Source organism: Euleptes europaea, chromosome 2, assembly GCF_029931775.1.
Source record: "Euleptes europaea isolate rEulEur1 chromosome 2, rEulEur1.hap1, whole genome shotgun sequence".
NCBI lineage: Eukaryota > Metazoa > Chordata > Lepidosauria > Squamata > Sphaerodactylidae > Euleptes > Euleptes europaea.
In genome coordinates this window covers 100,390,970-100,411,201 of record NC_079313.1, presented here as the reverse complement: position 1 = coordinate 100,411,201, position 20,232 = coordinate 100,390,970, and the positions used below count along the sequence as shown (strand labels likewise).

The following is a 20,232-nucleotide window of genomic DNA, read 5'->3' as shown; positions in this document are numbered from 1 at the left end:
TGGGGGAGTATCAAACCCCCTCACCCCTCCTTAACATCTGAGCAATAATTACTTAGCAGGACAGTGAAGTAACCCATTAGCTGAGCTGATGGGCAAGGAATGAAGGAAGCCAAATTTTTGATTTTGTGATGAAGGGAGAGGTGTACCTAACCTATTGTTTGTTAACAGTTTTCTTTCAAATGACCCAGATGGGCTCAAAACAAATTCCCATTGGGCCCACAGAGCTAGCTTTTATCTAGTGAAGTCCCACACTGCAACAAACGTCTTCTGCCTTTCCATTCAAATGTTGCAAGTTTTTTTAAAGTGTAAAATTGGGTGTTTACTGAAATAGACAGTGGTGGGATAGGAAGGTTGTAACTCTACAGGGAAACTGACAAGAATGTAGACAGCATTAAAGATTTGCAGTGACAGGCTCTTTGGTCAAATTGCTACTTTATTGGGATGCTGCTGTGCTTCATTTCAGGCACCACTAATGGTTTACAGTGCAATCCTAAACAGATTTACGCCCGTCAATGGACTAAGAAGGAGTGCGCTGTTAGCCTCAGAAAATACATTCAATACTAGGTTTACACATTATATTTTTGCTATGTGAAGATAATCATTAGCACAAGGAAAACACTGTAGAATGGCAGATATTTTTTGTATTGCAAATTGTGTTATCCTGATCAAACAATTGCTGTGCACCTCATCTTACATCATATCCTGTTGTACTAGATGCCCTCTTTGCAGCAAAAAAAGAACACACCGGCCCATCCTTCAAATGATACATCACCTATTATTAAAATAAGAACAATAGGTTGAATTTGTAACAGTAATGATTAAAATCAATATTAAAAAGGCATTTGCAGCATACCAAGTTCTACAAGAATGTGTGCAATAATATGGCTTGGATCCAATCAAGTGATACCAGATATGGAAGGCACTTGTACTCACACAAGGGAGGCAAGAGTCCCCAACTGATACTGGATTTCCCCTTCCTGTCGCAGTGACCAATGTCAAATTAAGAGTCCCCTTGCCTTCCTGAGCAGGTTCTCGGGCATCATATGGGGCTGCATCAAGGGAAGGGAAGAAAGAAATCCTTCATTCCATGAGAAGAACTCTGCTTACTGTTTTTTGGATCCAGGCCATGGACTTTAATGATTTGTCAAGAGAAGGCATAAGCATCATAAGCATCTAATTGCTTTCTCAATCAGATTTTTGGGTCTTCTAACAGTCACAATTATGCAAAAGGAAAATTAACACAATATAAGAGGAAATCAGTCTAAATGGAAGAACTTTTCAGGTGTATTTAGGGAATCTGTGTTTATGCTTTCAGAAGCAAAACGACAAATATCCTCCTTTTATCTCTGTGCAAGTCTGTTCACTAATCTTGTGTGGTATTCACTTTTATTCCATTGATTCAGAGAGAATGTTACACTATAGGTATGAACACTGGATAATACATTTTGATTTTTCCATAACTTAAGGTAATTCAACAATATTTGAGCAAAATCATAAACTGCTTTGTCCTTTAATATATGAGAATGTTGCCTGCATGTCCATTCACTGGGCAGGTTTTCAGTAACTCTCCAAATGAGAGTTCCATCACCCTCTTTTCTCGCAAAGGCAACCCAGATCTTATTAAGTTGAACCTCAACTAATAAAAATGCTCCACCTCTATGTTTATCAATGTCCTGCATCACTGCATATATGTGGAATAGGGGCAAGGAGGAAAAACACTGAACCCTTATTTTCAAGTGACTGCTGAGTATTTCAAAACACAGCAGCCCCCTTGGAAGTCTGCTGAAATCCTACAATAATTGTCAGTTGCTGTAATTATTGAGTTCAGTAGTGTAGGATAAAAATATTTAACATCATTAGTCTTGTTTGACTAGTGGAATGCTGGTTCTCCTCTGTAGTTTTGAATACTGATCCTGATTATAAACTTTTTGTTCCTTTCAGAACTGAATTTGAATTAGGACAGGATCGTCATGTCACCTGTAAGTATGCATTGGATGGAGTAAGAAAATCCATCATTTTACCACTTGTTTAGGTGTAACTAATATGTGCCAAATACCTTGAATGTGAGGCTTAGATTAATTTTCAGCACTGATACCATAGTTTCTTCTCTTCTTATTAACCATCTCCCTTTTGCAAGTTAGTAATAACAAAGATTATGATCCTGATAAGAAGAAAAGATTCTGACCTTTGCTGGGTTGTTTTGTTTGCTATTGTAATCTGGAAAACTGTACTGTTTTGTTTGCTACTGTAATCTGTAGGCCCCAGGCAGAGAGTATTCAGGGGGGCCCTCCACTCCTCTGTCCACTACCAAGATCCCCATTCACACCTCCCTTGCTGCCCATGTTCACAAGCCACCGGTACACCCTTTCATCAGTGGCAGTGGGTGGTGTGTGTGGCTGGGAATGCTTCTGCTGTGATCTCAGGAGCACTACTTGCATTGCCTGCACACTCTTCTGTGATGGTCAGCCAGGAGCCCAGGACATGGAGCACCTGCAAGTGAGGATATGGAAAGGTCACACAAGCAGATGGCAGAGGAGGTGGGGGTGGGCATCAGTGGGCCCTGCAAGAATCCCTAGTCTCTGGCAGATGTCCCACTTCAGGGTATGCTGATGCCAGCCTTGGTATGTAGCACCTTTCGGGGCAGTGCACTGAGTGGCACAAAGCTCACAAGTTGTCAGGGTGAACCATCGGCCTGTCCCAAGAAAACTCTTTTGTCCCAGGCATTCTGGAAATCCGGAGCATCCTCACTGATTTGCTGGTTCCTTGTTTGCAAAATGTCTCTTCTTGGATAGCCTGACATCATGTGATACTGGGGTCTTTCTCAAAGTCAGGAATCCTGAACCAAAGTTTGCATCTTAGACATGAAGATATTGATTGCACTGTATGCAGCAGTAGTACTCAGGGTGTGGCTCACAGAAAGCCACTTTAGCAATTACCATCAACCAAAACAGCCACATTTCCCTTCATCCCTAGCATGAGGCCTGTACTTCAAGGACACTCACTGTTCCTCCAGTGGTGGCTGTTTTTTGGTGGAAACCACCTGACAACTAAAAGCCCCACTGGGCAAGGCTATTGCCCACTCTCCAGAACATGGGGGGATGGTGTTCAGAATAGCAACAGGTGACATGTCAAATAGCCACACATTGCTCCCGAACCACTATCACTGGTATGCAGTCTAAACATTCTCTTATTTCTGTGGTATTCATAAAACCACATGTACATATTCTTTATTCTTTACAAGTATATTTGCTCAAAGTAATTAAGGCTGGTGATACAGAATTCACACTACAAATAACACATTCTTAAGTGATGATAATGCAGCCCTCATAATATTTAAATGAGAAGGAAACAACACAGGGCTTTGATATTATAATAACAAATTATGTCTTAATAACATCAAGTATATAGTTATAAAATTATTCCTAGTCATGGGTTATCATTACCTTATCGAGTATGTCTCTAGTCAAGGTTGAAGCATAGGAAAGCAGGAAGTATTAGTGACAGACAAACTTTTAATTATCTCCCACAATTCTACAAACATTAGGAAAGACAGCAGACTTTGTTTACGTATCCGAATCACACTACTTCTTTTGAATGAGAGTCCATTCAAAACCTGAATCAGGATTTTTCTCCATTCTAAATCACTTATTTAAATCTTGCTAAAGTTAAAAGATAAGGTACGCGTCTCCCAATGCTTCCCTCTGCTGGATGGAATCAGAAATGTTAAACCGTTTTAAACTTCAACAGCAAGAGGGTCCAGTTTTCTTGCCCAGTGTATCTAATGTAGCCATTTGGCTGTTGCCTGCTGTCATTATTTTTATTAGTAGTTTTACAGCACCTTTGACTTGATGTGTAATTAGCATGTATGCATTTTTGTTAAAAGGAATCTTGTAAGGTGTGTGATCTGTGGATGAAGAACTGGCTCACTATTGGTATGCTAGTGGTTGACTCCACTGGTGTCACTGATTGCTACCATGCCAGCTGTATATGTGGATGGACAAAGAAATATGATTTACTGCATATAAGTTTTTTAAAGAGCTATTTATTGCTCCTGTGATTTTTTATTGTTCTTGCATTATTTTTATATTTTATAAGGATACTGCCTCAGATGTCTTTGGCTAAGAGGTGAGGGATAGGTATTTTTTAAAATAATAATAACAACAACAACAACTTAATATTCTGCGGCACAGTTGTCAAAGAAACATTGCACCACAATGTGGTAAGATCTAGATTTGACTTCACATATTGTTCAAAGAGATCACATGTGAAGAAGAAACCCACCCTGAATCTCAGCAAGAAAGGTGGGCTATAAATAAAGAAGAAGAGTTGGTTTTTATATGCCAATTTTCTCTACCACTTAAGAAAGACTCAAACAGGCTTACAATTACTTTCCCTTCCCCTCCCCACAATAGACACCCTGTGATGTAGGTGGGGCTGAGATCCAAGGTCACCCAGCTGGTTTCATGTGGAGGAGTGGGGAAACAAACCCAGTTCACCAGATCAGCATCCACTGCTCCAGTGGAGGAGTGGAGAATCAAACCCAGTTCTCCAGATCAGAGTCCACCGCTCTTAACCGCTACACCATGCTGGCAAACCAATCAATCTCCTAACAGTACTTATAATACAATTGAGCAGATCCACAAAAGAAGCCAACTCTAGACATTACCATGATGGAGCCATGCTGTGCTGTGGCACATTTGACACTGGCAGTCTTTCAGGTTGGCAGCAGCATGGGAGGTGGCAACAGGTGAGACTCCAGCTGTTGCCTCAGCCACTAACTGGGTCTGAGCCAAGCTAACAGCCCCCACAGGGCTCAGCTCAGCTTGCTTCTGGTTGACAAGAGCCCACTGGGAACTTTGCCAGCAAGTTAAAGGGTCAGCTCTCCTTTCATCCAGGTAAGAGTGATTTTCAGTGACCACCTAATAGCTGCAGGAATGTTTGGGTCTGATCTAAAGAGACATCCCATAATGTGCTGTGCTAAGGGTGAACTGGGCGCTCTTTTCCAAGCGCTCTTTTCCTTTGTCTGCATCACTTCCAGAGATATTTTGGTTGTTAGGAGAGGAACCAAACATGAGTTCCACAGTTGAGTTTTTACAAGTCCCAGCTGTGTATTTGCATGCAGAGTCTGAAGGCATGATTTATGGCTTTGTGGTTGACAAATCTGCAATTTGCTATTAAACATATATGCATATGTTGTTTGGAGACACAAACTGGGCTGCGGCATTCACTTGTTCATTGTGGCATACGCCTTTACACGCAGCCCTGGCTGCTTGAAATAGATTGAGTATTTTTCAGAGCTGGTGATCAGAACAAATGGATTAGCAGACTTTGCATTTTATAAAAGGGCTGTACGATTGAAACTGGTGAATCCTAATTGGTGGTGAGTCCATCAACATTCCCAATTATCTTTTTGCAAAGTTGTTACTCTTGCTGTTGGTTGGCAAATGAGTTAGCTGTTCCTGGTGCTAAATGGTAAATCTGGAATTCCGGTATTCTAGAGCTAGCGTGGTGCGGCGGTTAAGAACGGTGGACTCCGATCCGGAGGACAGGGAGGGTTTGATTCCCCACTCCTCCACATGAGCAGCGCACTCTAATCTGGAGAACCGGGTTCGATTCCTCACTCCTCCACATGAAGCTAGCTGGGTGACCTTGGGCTACTCGGGGCTCTCTCAGCCCCACCTATTTCAGAGGGTGGGGAAGGGAAGGTGATTGTAAGCCGGTTTGATTCTGCCTTAAGAGGTAGAGAAAGTCGGCATATCAAAACCAGCTCTTCTTCTTTTTGAGCACGTCTAAACGGCCTCTAACGTTTCTAACTGCGCAGTCCTGAGGACGCTTCCTGGGAGTAAGCCCCCCCTGAAATAGAGCAGAGTAGACCCGTCTCGATCCGTCGCTGGAACCCCCTGAAAGGGCGCTCCCCCTTTCCCATCCCCGGGCAGCTGTTGGGCAGGGGCTCCCCTCCGCCTCGACCTATCGGAAGCCAGGGGAGGCCCCGCGACGGCTCCATTGGCGCGGAGCCTCGGCGGGAGACGGCACGTGCCCGCCGCCGGGGAGCGGGGTGGGCGGGGCCGGGGAGCGGGCCGCGCGCCTTGGCGGCCAGTGGGCCGGCGCCCGTCGGGGGACGTCCCCTGAGCCTGGCGGCGGCGGCGCTAGGACCCGGGCGGAGCGCGCGCGTCCCTCTGGTGAGCCAGGGGCGCTCCGGCGGAGTGGAGGGAGCGCTGCTGGACCAGGCGGCTGCTGCTGCTGCTGCTGCTGCGCGCGCGAAGTGGATGGCTCGCGCGCCTGGGGCGAGGGGCCACGGAGCGAGGCGCCGGGGGAGCCACCGCAGCCTGGGCGACGCCGACGCCGCCTCTGGCAGCAGCCCCTAGGGGGACGGCCCACCTGCCCGCGGCGCAGCGCTGAGGTGAGTGGGGCGCTTCCCGCTTGGCGTCGGGGACCCCCTGGCCGCTGGGGCGGGGAGCCCCCAGAACTCGGGTTGAGTTTGGAGAATGGGGCGGGGGGGGGGGGAAACGGGCATCTGGAGAGGGGCAAGCCCAAGGCGAAAAACCCCCGTGCGGAAATGGCCCTGGTCGCTCGCGCCCAGCCCAAACCGTGCGCTTTCAGTCCCCTCTCCGTGCACCGTCACGATCGTTCGCAAGGGGATCTTGCCGGCTCGCGCGGTCAAACCCACCTTCAAAGTGCATTGGAAGTGGAGGGAAAGTGCATCGCTTGGGCTGGGTGAAAGGGCCCGTAAGAGTGGCACGTCTATCCCAGCATGCGGCGGTGTGACAGTCTGGCGTCGATCGTGCCTCAAGCCCCCCCCCCCCCCAACTTTTAAAGCCCCGGACACCAGTAAGGTTGCGTTTCTGCAGTCAGTCCAGCCCCCACCCCCAAGCTACAGCCTCCCTGCTGCCCTCCTAGCAGGGACAGGATGGAAACTGACCGGGCTCATTGATTTATGTTTGGTGGAAAAGGGCAAGAGTCCAGTAGCACCTTAAAGACTAACAAAAATATTTTCTGGTAGGGTAGGAGCTTTCGTGAGCCACAAATATCTATCTGAAGAAGTGAGCTGTGGCTCACGAAAACTCATACCCGACCAGAAAATATTTTTGTTAGTCTTTAAGGTGCTACGGGACTCTTCCCCTTTTCTACTACTGCAGACAGACTAACACGGCGACCCACTGTGAATTATGTTTGGTGATTAAACTTGGGGGGGGGGGGAATCACCAGACCCGAAGGGAATCACCAGACCCAAGGGGGGGAGGGAAGAGCTGCGGAGATCAGGAGAGACTAAAGACAGGTTGGGTGGCTTCTGTTTGTTTCTTTTTTTTTGTAACTTGTGGAGATTTCACCAACTTTCGTCTTCTTCTGCTTAACTTGAAACCTTCCTTTCTCCGGTCAGGAATTTCAGGAGCAAATGAATTAATAAAATAGGAGCGTGCTTGCTTGTCGGGCTGGTTTTTCCAAGTTGTTGCAGCTTTGGAAGATCCGTGGTTAACTATTTGAAGGGAGATTAGTGGGTGTTTGTAGGCATCACCATCTATTATTGTGATATAAGCTAGAATCAAGTGTGGGTTTTCCTGTGTGTGTGCTGATAAAGCTTCATACCACAGCCTCATTGATGTGAGCAGATTCAGGGGTCCTGCATCCTTCTGTTAGCTGAGAAATTTCTTCCAAAGCTTCTTTACGAGTTATTATTTCTCTGCCTTAAATTCCACTAGTTCCAGTCATGTCTTCATTGAAGGGTCCATTAAGCTACTTTTAAAAAAATGTATATGATGACGGTTCCACAATGTGTATGCTGACCTATGGTACTGTTGCAAAATGAGGCGTATTTCATTATGGACCATGGAGCTATGATCGGAAAAGAATGGATTTATAGTACTCCTCCCTTAATTTTTTTTAAAAAACCCAAAGGCCAAGTTACTTGAATTGGTCTCATGCCATGATAAGCCAAAGATGGCCAAGATCTTAATGTCAAGTGTCACTGTCTGAATCAGCACTTGACAGTCTCAGCATCTGGAGACATTGTTCAACACTATAATAGTCACTGTCAAAAGAGTCTGAAGAACTGGGATAATGATTATTCAGCAACTTGAGAAATGCAGAGAACTCACCCTAAAGGGATAGAATATGTTTCACAGTGTGGTAGGAAAAGGAGTCATGATGACTGTGTTGTTCATTACTTTCTCCAAGCATTTGGTGATGAGCACAAAGTTAACTCCCCCCCAGCATCCCTGCTCTTCTTCTTAAGTAATGTATTTTCAGTTTTATTTAAAATATGTTCAGAGTTCACAATGATCATTCTTTGTCCCATAAAATGTATTAAATGGAGGCAGTCTTAATAATTATTTTTCCTTACTCATTTAAACTGTCAATCAGATTTTAGGGGCTGTGTTCAGGAAACAGGTTAACGGAATAGGTTGCTTTTTCTAAGTAGAAATTGCCCATCTTTTGCACAACAACAGTGTGCAGAGCCAAATGGGATGGTACATATATGACCCCACTTGTTGATGTGGATTTCTTAGTCCTTGTTTCAAAACTTACATACATATCCTTATATTCAGTTTGATCCGTTCCAGTTTAAGCAAAAAGGCTTGCTAAATAATTCAGTTTTGTTTGCATGATGGTTATGCATCTTTTAAAGATAAAAACATATATGCTTTTATCTTAAATATTGTATACATAACATAAAATTAAAAATTGTCACATATTTTCTTGGCGGAATTTAACACTCCTGGACCATCCATTTACATTATTCTGTAATAAAGAAACAACATGCCATTCAAAGCAATGGTGACCTCTGCTGGCAATTCCCTCAAACCAGTATATGTGGAATACAGCCATCTGATAAAACTTTAGTTGTTCTTGAGGTATTTAATGAACTCCATTAAATGAGGTTAGCTATTATAAGGCTGTGATCCCAAACACATGTACACAGAAGTAAATCCTACTGACATGATGAGGTCTTTCTTCTGAGTAAACAAACATAGGCTAAAGCTATATATATAAAAAACCTGCACCACCTCTCCACATGTGTTCTTTACTTTTGTATTCAGCTGTGAGCTAGATTACTGACAGATCCCAGTTTTGAGCAACAGAAGACATTGCTTTACATTGTCTGCCAGAAAGCTTTGTGATTCTGTCTTCAATCTGAGGCGGAGGAGCAATTTTAATAATAAAACAAAATTTCAGGGGGGAAATTGTTCCACATGAGTATCTGGCATTTCAGATGGAAATAGTTCACTCTGTTATAGGTTAAACATTAAACGGTTCGTAGTCTGGAATTAATTCACCTATATAAACTAGGGGGGAAAGTGCTGGCTCTTATGCTTTTTGCTAGGACTTTGTATGATTACAAGGAGAAAGAAGTGAACTATAGTTAGAGAAAGAGATAGAAGCTACTCCTGAGTATGCATAAACTGCTTTGAAATTCATGGTACTTGCCCAATTGAATCTGGCTTGCTGAGCAAGTGTAAATCAGCATAAGAGTGTTAATATGATCCATGGAAATGACGGGTGGACAAACAGCAAAAACTGTAATGATGATGGCGGTGGAATAGAGAACATCAAGGAAATCTCTGCCTTCAGATTAATTTTGTCTACCAGTGTTGATTTATGCTGTTGGTTCAGAATGTGGGATGGATGAGAAAAACAACAGGACTTGGAACATCAGCTTCTGTTTAACAAAAAACCAGAAATGTTTTGCTAAGAAAAAATAACCTAAAGGCTCATTTCAAAGCAGCTTCTGCAGTGCTGAAATGTTAAAAGTGGATGTTGGGTGTGTGTTAGTAAAGGGAAGCATACTTCTCATGCACTGTTCCATTTGGATTAGTTACCCTAAGAAATCAGAACTCCTGGATGCAACTGTTATTTCTCCTCTTTGGGCAATTAGTATAAGACTAATTAGCGCTGAATTTTTTTTAAAAAAACAACATTGAACAATTGTTGCTGCAGTTTTGATTAAAAGACTACGGCTGTCTTTTGACATTGGGAGCACTGGATATTCATCCAGGTCCATTACAGAGTCTATAATATGATATACAAGGAGGAGAGAACAATCCAGATTTGCAAAGATGTGTACATTTAGGACCAGACAAAAATATATAATTATCTGGAAATTCACCCCATCAGCCCACCATCAAATTCAGAACTGGCTGAGCCACAAAATATCATTGAGAAAGCCCTATGTATAAGCTTTTAAAAAACTCTTCAAGATACAGAGTAGCCACTACATTCCCATTTCTGTTATTAGCAACAAACACCCTACTCCCACCCAAATTTGTTCCAGTTTCCATTTTGCAAAGTGCACTCCCACCACCAATTTACTATTGTAACTACAACTGGAAAGTATTAATATTACTTCTAGAGCAGGGGTGGGGAACGTCAGGCCCGGGGGCCGTATAAGGCCCTCAAAATCATTTGGTCTGGCCCTTCATGGGTCCTGGCAGATCTCTAGCTCAGAAGGATGCTGCCGTGCCTGAATCTCTTGGGCCCAGCTGGGGACAGCAGAGCTCAAAAGCGAGTCGCTCTATGTGGCAGACACTCGGAGCTGTCTTCAGTGGTGCCTCTTGGCTAAATGTTTGACCAAATATAGCAGGTAATTTTTAAATTCATAATTTTGTATGACCCCCGAATGATGCTATAAATATCCAAATGGCCCTTGGCAGAAAAAAGGTTCCCCACCCCTGTTCTAGAGGAACAAGCAGTATGTCCAAGCATTCTAGGTGAATCAGTAGGTGAATCAATGTTGTAAATTTCTTCTTGTCCCACATTGAATTGGTTGGGTAGAAATGCTTTACAGTGTTATTAAACACCCCTTTATTATCAAATAAAAATTACCATTGTTTTCTTTTTGGCAAGTGGAGGAAAGTGGATAGGAACTCCAATGTAGTTTCAATGTAAACAGTACAAAGGTGAAATATTTTAGTGCTTCTTTAAAAGTTTTTTAAAAGTTCTCTTTTAGCTAATTAAAGAATCACTGTCAGTCAGTTGTAATTAGAATATTACTCAAGGCATTCACCAACAGAATGTATTGTAAAGGAGCCTCTGCCAGTACCACACCCAATGATCTGACTTGGTATAAGGCAGTTTTAGATGTATGTTAATTTTTTCTGTGTTTGGTATGCTATTCATTTGTCTCCCATTGACACTGAAATCACTTTCTTTACAGCCACCGTTCTCAATATGGTGTGATGTGTTGGTCTTGCAACATGCATGGCTGGCATCATGGTGACATATTGATGAGGACCCTGTGAGTCATAGGTGTCCCCAGCCCTCCGTTTTGCAACTTCTCCTTTAAATGGCCTGTTGTGTCATCAAACTCTCCATCTATGAGTAAAGCAAGGCCCTCAGCTGTTATGTAGATATATGCCAGCATACCATCTTCCCAAACCACAGATTTGTGGTGTGCATATGATACATGCATAGGCAAGATAATATAATGTAAACAAGGTGCCTATCATCTCGAATGACATTTGGGCATCATTTCGTACATGACTGCCACCAGATTTAAATCAAGCACATGTCCCATTGTTTTCAGTGGGACCTACTTCCAAATATTTATTTGTTTAGAATATTTGTATACCACCACATAATGAGTCCTTAAGGTGGCTTGGAACCTATTATGAAATACAGTGAAACGAATATGATACTGTGGTTTAAAATAAAAACCTGCAGCATTAAAATTTCAATGGTAAATATCAATCAGATAGAAAAAGCAATAAAAGCAGCATAAGGATATGATTAAACAAATAATAATTATCTATCACCCAAGGCCTGGGAAAATAAAAACGTTATGACACGATGCCTGAAATTCAAAGTAGGCAGGAAATTCCACACCTGCCACAACTGAAAAAGCCGTGTCTCTGCTAGCCAAACATCTCACCTCCAAAGATGAGGACTCACAGAGTAGGGCTTGTGATGAAGATGGGGACAGGCTTGTATGGCAGCAGGCAGTCCTTAAGATACCCTAGTCTCTGTGTAGGGCTTCAAAAACAAGAACTAGTGCTCCAAATTGTACCTATAGTTGTCCTCTTCCACATCCCACAAGCAGAGTCTCTCTTGGAAGATTCAAATACTAACTTTGTTCATATTCAAGAACTGTTATATTTGGGTGTAAGAAAAAGTGTCCACTCCCTCAATCAAATTGGCTACAGACCTGGAGGATATAACTGAGCCAAATATATATGGATATACCTTATCAGTATTTTTGGAATATATTCAGGTTGCCCACATATATCTGGGATTTTTCAGAATGCCAAAAAATGGGTCCCAAAAAATCCTGGAAATATTTGTGATTAGCCAGGAATATCGGGATCTAGTTCCGGGACTGTTTTTTTTTTCCTTTCCCTTTGTTTCTGTGCCTCCTGGGCCTTGGTATCAGCTTGCCAGGCTGCTTTAGGTAAGATTCTGTCAGTTTCAAGTGTGTTTTTTAAAATGTTTGTTCTTTGCTGGAGTTGGTTTGTGTTAAGTTCATGGTTTTTGGCATTCTCTGTTTTTACATAGGGTGAGATTTTCAGTTTTTACATATGTTCACATTCTCAGGTTTTACATTGGTTGGACTTCTAGCTTCCAATAGAATTCCTATGGGGAGATTCTCAGGTTTTACATTTTTCATGGGGGGGTCCTGCTCCATAGGAAACAATGGAGGTTGGCTGGGGGCATCTTGTTCAGGGGCCCATAGACGTCGACTCCTTGGTCCAATTAACTTGAAATTTGGGGGATATTTAAAGGACAGGCACCAGCAGCTCCCTTGCAATTTTGGTGACATTACCTTTAAAACGTCCCCCCAGCTCACTGGAAAGATTCCCCATAGGGAATATTGGAGCTGAAAAATATTGGAAACCCAGATGGGGGCAGGATCCAAATACCATACTAGTATTTGGTTCCAAATACCCATACTGGTATTTGGAACCTGAGAAACTGGGAATACCAATATTTTCGGCTCCAGTATATTCCGACCCAAAAAATACTTTTTTTGTGTTTTTTGCTGCACCTCCCAGTTGCTGTTTCTGCATTGAATGTCTCTGAATGTTTTGATGTATCTGAGCCATCTTGGCAAACACTTTCTGCAGTGCAGTCATTCTCTGCTTGTGGCATTTTGAGCCCAGATCCCATAAATATGGTGTTGGTGTCTTGTTGTCAGAAAAAATAGGATAGGGTTACCTTTTTACCCTTTCAATCTTGTGAGTTGGTGTACACAATTAAGAGCAAGTTGCTGCAGATATTGTCATCCCACTAAATTTTTCCATTATAATAAAAAATAACTTCATCACACATGCTACAAGCAAATCTTACTGGACATATTGGAGCCAATTTTGTTCCATAGTTTTTTAAAAATATACTTTAATGGAATTTTTATTTATTTACGTTATTTACAGCCCACCTTTCTCACTGGGACTGGCAGATTACACAGAGGAGTCAAACAGTGAACAGAATGGGACTTTCAATAAACAATGAAATAGGATTTGGGTTGTAGAACCAACCAGAAATCTAAAAAAAACCAGGACTGAAATGAAGCATAACAACACAGTCCTGAAGGGAGGATAGTTGGGGTTGGCCAGAGATGGCACAGCTATGCCACCTCCTGAATGGCTTGCAGGGCCAAAAATGCAAGCCACAAAGGTAATTTGAAGAAAACCCTGTGAACTCCATTGAGCCAAGCTTTTTGTAGGCACAAGTTCATGCCTGCAAAAGGGGGTGTTCCCAGAGCAATAGGGCTTAGGGAGCTGACTAATGTTAGCTCTGCCCCCGGGGATGTCCTGGGACTGCCAGCGTGAGCCCTTGAGCTGGAGAAATGCTGCTGGGTAGACTGCAGTGCCACATTGCTCCCCAGAACCAGCGTAAGTTGCCCTGCACCATTGTTAGTGACCACTTAGTTGATGGAAGTAGCACTAACACCTGCGCAGGGGTCACACCGGCGTCCGGCTCCAGAGACCCTCCTTCAGGATTGCTCTGTAAGTGTCAACATGATACATTCAATGATGCAAAATTACATACTAGGATCCAACTTACAGCAAACTGTACACAGTAGTATAGTATAATTTATCCAAGTAACTTTGTAAATTATGAATGGATGGAAGTAAATAAACTTATTCACTTTTAAAATAAATGTGTCTATTATTATTATTTTTATTATTTATTAAATTTGTAACCCACTCTCCCCAGCCAAGGCCAGGCTCAGGGCGGGTAACAACAATAAAAACATAAAATATAAAACATAATATTTTAAATATTTCATAACAATGAAATATTTAAAGCAATAAAGTACAGTCTCTACAAATGATTAAAAACCAAGATGGCGTACAGTACATAGATCACCTGCTGCGATGCAGTAGGCAGCGAACAGCCCCCTCTGATATAAATATACCGATTACCTAAAAAAGGGGAGGCCAGCATTGATAACATCTGCGGCTGTCCTCAGTTATAGGCCTGATGGTCTTACAGGCCCTGCGGAACTCTTTAAGGTCCTGCAGGACCCTGATGTTACTAGCCAGAGCATTCCACCAGGCCAGAGCCAGGGCCAAGAAGGCCGTGGCTCTCGTCAAGGACAGCTGCACACTCTTAGGGTCGGGGACTGCCAACAGATTATTATCCATAGAACCAATGTCCTTCGGGGGTGTACCAGGAAAGGCAGTCCTGAAGGTACAAGGGTCCCAGACTGTGTAAGACTTTAAAGGTCAAAACCAGCACCTTAAACCTGATCCGATACTCCTTCTGGAGCCAGTGCAGCTGTCGAAGCACTGGCTGTATGTGTTCATGGGACAAGGTCCCCATAAAGAGCCTTGCTTCCGCATTCTGTACCAGCTGGAGCCTTTAGATCAGTCTCAAGGGCAGCAAGTTACAGTAATCTAGCATAGAGGTGACCGTCACATGGATAACAGTGGCTAGATCCAGGTGGGACAGGTAAGGCACCAGATGCCGGGCCCGGCTGAGATGAAAGAATGCCACCTTGACCATGGCTGTGACCTGAGCCTCCATAGATAAGGAGGCATCGAGAATCACACCCAGACTCTTGACAGCAGGTGCAGATGTTAGTTGCACACTGTTAAGAGTCAGGAGCTGGCACCCCGCCCCCGAGCCACCCCGCCCAAGCCATAGTACCTCTAGTGGTTTAACTGCAAAAATCTGTATTTGTTATGTTTTTTCATTAATCACTAACTTTTGTCCTCTGGAGAGTGAAGGTACAGGATAGATGTAAATGAGGTATCCTTACTTTATATGCTGATGTGTAAACAAGAGATTATACATACAGAGACAGATTTTACTACTTCAGGTGGTTGTGAATGAAGAAAAGCCTAAAAAATCTAGACCTGCTTGATTTGTATTAAGGAAAATCTAGATGTGTGAAAAGTATAAGTGAGTGTGAAATGACTGGAAGACTCGTCACCATAGTACTACAGCAATAATACGTTAATGCAGCTAAAAAGGCAATAATGAATTGCTTTACAATGGTTTTGAGAAACATTTTATTTTCATAGCATTGTGCAATATTAAACTTGTAGAGCCTGAAGTGTGGTGCAGGCCTTGCAGCCCTATGGTAAACATGTTTACACAGAAGTAAATCCCATTGATTTCAATGGGACACTTCCTGGTAAGTATGTTTTAGATTGCAGCCTTATGCTAACATCCAAAACATACCTGCCAATAGAGTTCCATTGAAACAAACATGTTTACAAAACAAATAAGCCCCTGTGACCTACATACTTGTAGGCCTTGTAGCTATTAATTTTATTGTAAATTACCATTCAAAGCTATTAATATAAATATAGGTGCTGCAGTAATTATAAGATGCTTCCTTTTTCTTGTCATTGCTATCATTAGTTTAATAATTATCAGTATTGTGTGTGGTTAAAAATTAATATTGGGCTGAAATATTTATTGAACCACTGTAAGCTCACAGGCTCGTGCAGGAGGTTATAGCTTCTTAAAATGTGAAGCGCTATGTGACTCTGTGTTTTTAAAACTAGACTGAATACACTGGAATCAATAACTGCAAGGAGGGGGTTTATCCCACATATTAAATTGCATTTCTTTAATTTATGATCTTCCTTGAGTTGTAGTCTTGGAAGTTTATGATAAACAGGGGTTCAAACTAAAACATTAAAAATGTCTTTTATAAATGCTGCTTAATTTAAGCATAAGCCCTTTGGTTCCTTTTTTTTCCATGGAACATCCCAACTTTCAGGTGATGATAACTGAGGAGATGGTGAGTGCTTGGCATCTTCTTGAACTAAGAAAAGATGCAACACATCTTTTTCTAACCCTAATGGGGCTTAAAGATCAGCTTGCAAAAGTTGAAGACATGTGATTCAAGAATAAACTTTTTGACCAAGAAAAAGAACATTTAATTTATAACTTCTTTTAAAAAATGATGATATGACCTGCAAACCATGGATTTTGCAAGTTTAGATTTGTTTATCTAATGCAGACTTTGTCCGTTTGCCCTTATATAAAAAGGTACCTGTTGGGTAGCTAGTTTCCAGAAATTTTAAAAGAACTATGTCATCCAGCATAGGAAACTTTTTACTGCAGGGAGAATTATTAGAAATCTTCAATGTCTTGCTAGCACAGGGACAAACAAGTACAAATGCTTGGCACCCCTACCTGTACTTTAACATGCAAACAGAACATGCAAAGCGGTTTGCTCACACACACACACACACACACAATGGTTCACTATAAGACATCGTTTAAGAGGAGAGAAATATGTGCTTCCTGGGAAACATCCTTTTTTCTCTTTCCAGGGCCTCGTACTTCATAGCATTAGAGTTTTTATAAGCGGGGGGGGGGGGAAGGCAAGTGGCCATATCAGATTCTAGACAAACCAAGTTCTTCATTATTGGGAAGAATGAAAACATATGATTCTACTTTCAAGTTACTCAAAGATATCTGCCTTGGACAGTGGGTAAAAAGAGGAAGTTTGGGATTAGGTATATTATAGTTAATGACTGCAAGCATTGATGGGGGCTCTTTGATTACTTTGTATAGCATCAGTGACTGAACCAAGTAAGTTCATTTCCAGAAACCTTTGCTTTGAAAGCTTGCACTTTCAAAATCAGATCATGCAGTTATTTACAATTTCAGTCCTAAGCAGAGTTCCATCTTTCCTTGTTAATACTGAAGTCAGTGAGATTTGAAGGGTTGTGTCTGTATTGGATTCCATTGCTTAGAAAAGTTCTACTGCCAAAAACTCTTAAGTGTGAACCTTTGATAGTATTTTGAACAGGGACTTCAAAAAGATTTGTAGTAAAGGTTCCATCTTCCAAAATATCTTTCTTTTTCACAGGAATTGTCATGGGGGGGGGGTTGTGGCATGTGGCCAAAGAGAGACCATGGCTCAGTGGTAGAGAGCATGCTTTGCTTAAGTCCTGGCATCTCCAGTTACAAGGTCTGGGATAGAAAGTGCTAGGTAAGATTCCATTCAGACTTGATTATATCGAGTTTGATACACCATTGGTTTGATATAACAGTTTCATATTTATATATCAGATACATAATGCATGTAATGTCCTCTCGAAAGGTGAAATAATACAATAATTCAATTAGAAGAAACTAAAACAATTCATCTCTAACATAGTTGGATAATTTCACCATGAGACGAAATCTCCTAAAGAGTTTGGTAAAATGCATGCTGAAGTTCTCAGAAATTTCCTTGGCTCACTGACTAAGGTCCAGTGTAAGGCAGCTTCCTGTCCCCTTTTGGCCCAGCTGGTGGGGGAGAATGGTGTTGCTGCGACTGCTTTTTTGCAGGCGCAGCCTCTCTGTTCTCAGTGATGCAAAATGCCCCATTTAAAATTTTTAAAGCCGGTGAAAGGCTTTTTAAAGCCTTTCGGTGGCCGGGTAGGGTTGCCAACTGCCAGGTAGTAGCAGGAGATCTCCTGCTAATTCAACTGATCTCCAGCTGATAGAGATCAGATTACCTGGAGAAAAATGGCTGCTTTGGCAATTGAACTCTATGGCATTGAAGTCCCTCCCCTCCCCAAACCCCGCCCTCCTCAGGCTCCGCCCCAAAAATCTCCCGCTGATGATAAAGAGGGACTTGGCAACCCTATGGCCGGGAGATGGGTTTGTAGGTGCCGTGGCCACGCCGTCCCTGGCCGCCGAAAGGTAAGGAATGGGCTGTGACTGACCTAGATCTTTTCTGCATGCTAGAGTTTCACATGATTGTCTTGGGAGTTGATCCACAAGCATTGGAATCGGTTTGGGCAGGGTTCTTCCACACATCTGCCTTCTCTGTGCATTTTTACAGTTGTGGAGTCAATTCATTTTCTTTCATCTGTGGCTTAAATAATGAAGATTTTCAAGCAGGGTGGATTTGATTTATATCACGATTTAAATCACTAGTCAGTAAGACTATATTTAAACATGGTTTTCTACATAAATAGCACTTCTTGTGATGTTGCTTCATTCAGGCCACCAGGCCTTGCATTTCTTTGTTGCAGTGTTTGCATTTTACACACATGCCTGCCTTACCCACAGGTAGAGGAACTTCATTAAAATATTCCCAAACTGGGTCTCTTTTACAGCCTGCTGCCATTATAGGCTTTCTTTCCCAGGGAGAGAATAATATGGTAAACCTCAAGCTATACACACAAAGATCGCAAGATTTGTGAATTCTGCTCAGAAGGTTTCACTATCATTTTTAGTGCTTGCCCCTCCCTCTTCACACTTAGCTCCTTGTGCAGATCTATTCCACTCCAATAGTCAATCTTCTATTCATTGAAATTCTTGAAACTTAGCACTTAAGAGATAAGGGGTTGATTCTGTGTACATGGATTTGCAAAGGAGCAATGGGATTAAGGTCTTTTTCTCATTATGACATTTTTGCCATGAAGAAGAGGCATGTTATCTCTGCAGACACCAATTCTCAGTTTTGAGAACTGCAAAACCAAGCATCAGTGATAATATATTCTAGATAGAAAAACTGCTCAAAATAATCTTACAGAAACCTCTGGAAGAGCATGACATAGTGAATTGATTAATCGAATTAATTTAACAAAAAATGTAAACATTACATCAATATACAGCCTCGTACTACATACATGATGACTAACCTTTGGACTATAATGTATCTTAAATAGAAAACTACCTTTAGATAGATTTTTCCTCAAAAAGCATTTTATTTTAAAAAATCCAATTTAAAATTTTAAAATCTGATTTTTTAAAATATATTTTTTAAAAAATCATTGATTTTTATCCACCCTGTTTTCAAGGGAGGGTGCTATCATCAGTGTCGTTACTGGTGGCTTCGGAGCACCTCCCTTATTTTTTTAAAAAAGGTCCTAAAATATCGATATAACACTACGGTGTCATATTGATCATTTAAGCAAGTTCTCTGAATTCCCCCCTTTCCCTCACAGAACTACAATGAAAATGTTATATCTCCATGAAGAAATGGGCTAGAAACTTCCTTTTAAAAAAAGATAGTTGGGAATTCAGAGAACCTGCGTTAACTATCATTACAACACTACAGCTTTATATTGACATTTTGTGTGTGTAAAGTGCCATCAAGTTGCAGCCGACTTATGGCGACCCCTTTTGGGGTTTTCATGGCAAGAGACTAACAGAGGTGGTTTGCCAGGGCCTTCCTCTGCACAGCAACCCTGGTATTCCTTGGAGGTCTCCCATCCAAATACTAACCAGGGCTGACCCTGCTTAGCTTCTGAGATCTGACGAGATCAGGCTAGCCTGGGCCATCCAGGTCAGGGTATATTGACATTTTAGGACCTTTTAAGAGAATTGAAAATACTTGTCTGCGAGGGGAGAGGGAATAGTTTAATGATGGTGACTGTCCAGTCATTGAAAAGTGGACTGGAGGTGGGTGGGACAAAGAAAACTGATAGAAATGTAGCAACATGTCCAGATGTCCAACTTCCCTCCACCAACAACTCACCCGCTTGACCCCATGCCAGCACTTACAGGGAAGAAGGAGATGGCGGCACAATGAGACATGCCACTGCTGCCCCCAGGTACACCAACAACACCAGTCACAGCAGATCCACTTTGTGATTCAGCTAAGTCACAAGCAGTGCAGGGGGGGGAGAGAGAGGGGGAGCCGGGACCTGCAACACAGAAGAAGGCTAGGGACAGTGGGACCATGATGGAGAGAGTGGGAGACACCCGGGGCCTCTTGAGGGAGGCCCGGAACGCTGTGGCTGCAACCTCCACCACCCCCACCGAAGGAAGCGTGGGGAATTACAGGCTGGGAGGCCTTGCGCAGAGGATTAAACATCCGCACATCAGTTGTCTCAC

At 42.4% G+C, this 20,232-nt stretch overlaps 1 protein-coding gene across 1 annotated transcript in view; it reads left to right on the top strand.

The window, feature by feature from the left end:
* The first annotated feature begins 6,345 nt into the window (after positions 1–6,345).
* NGF (nerve growth factor) overlaps positions 6,346–20,232 on the top strand; it is a 74,386-nt gene continuing 60,499 nt past the window's right edge. The window contains exon 1 of the mRNA XM_056844478.1: positions 6,346–6,400. The gene's annotated coding sequence lies outside the window, so the exon portion shown is untranslated. The remainder of the gene's footprint in view (positions 6,401–20,232) is intronic.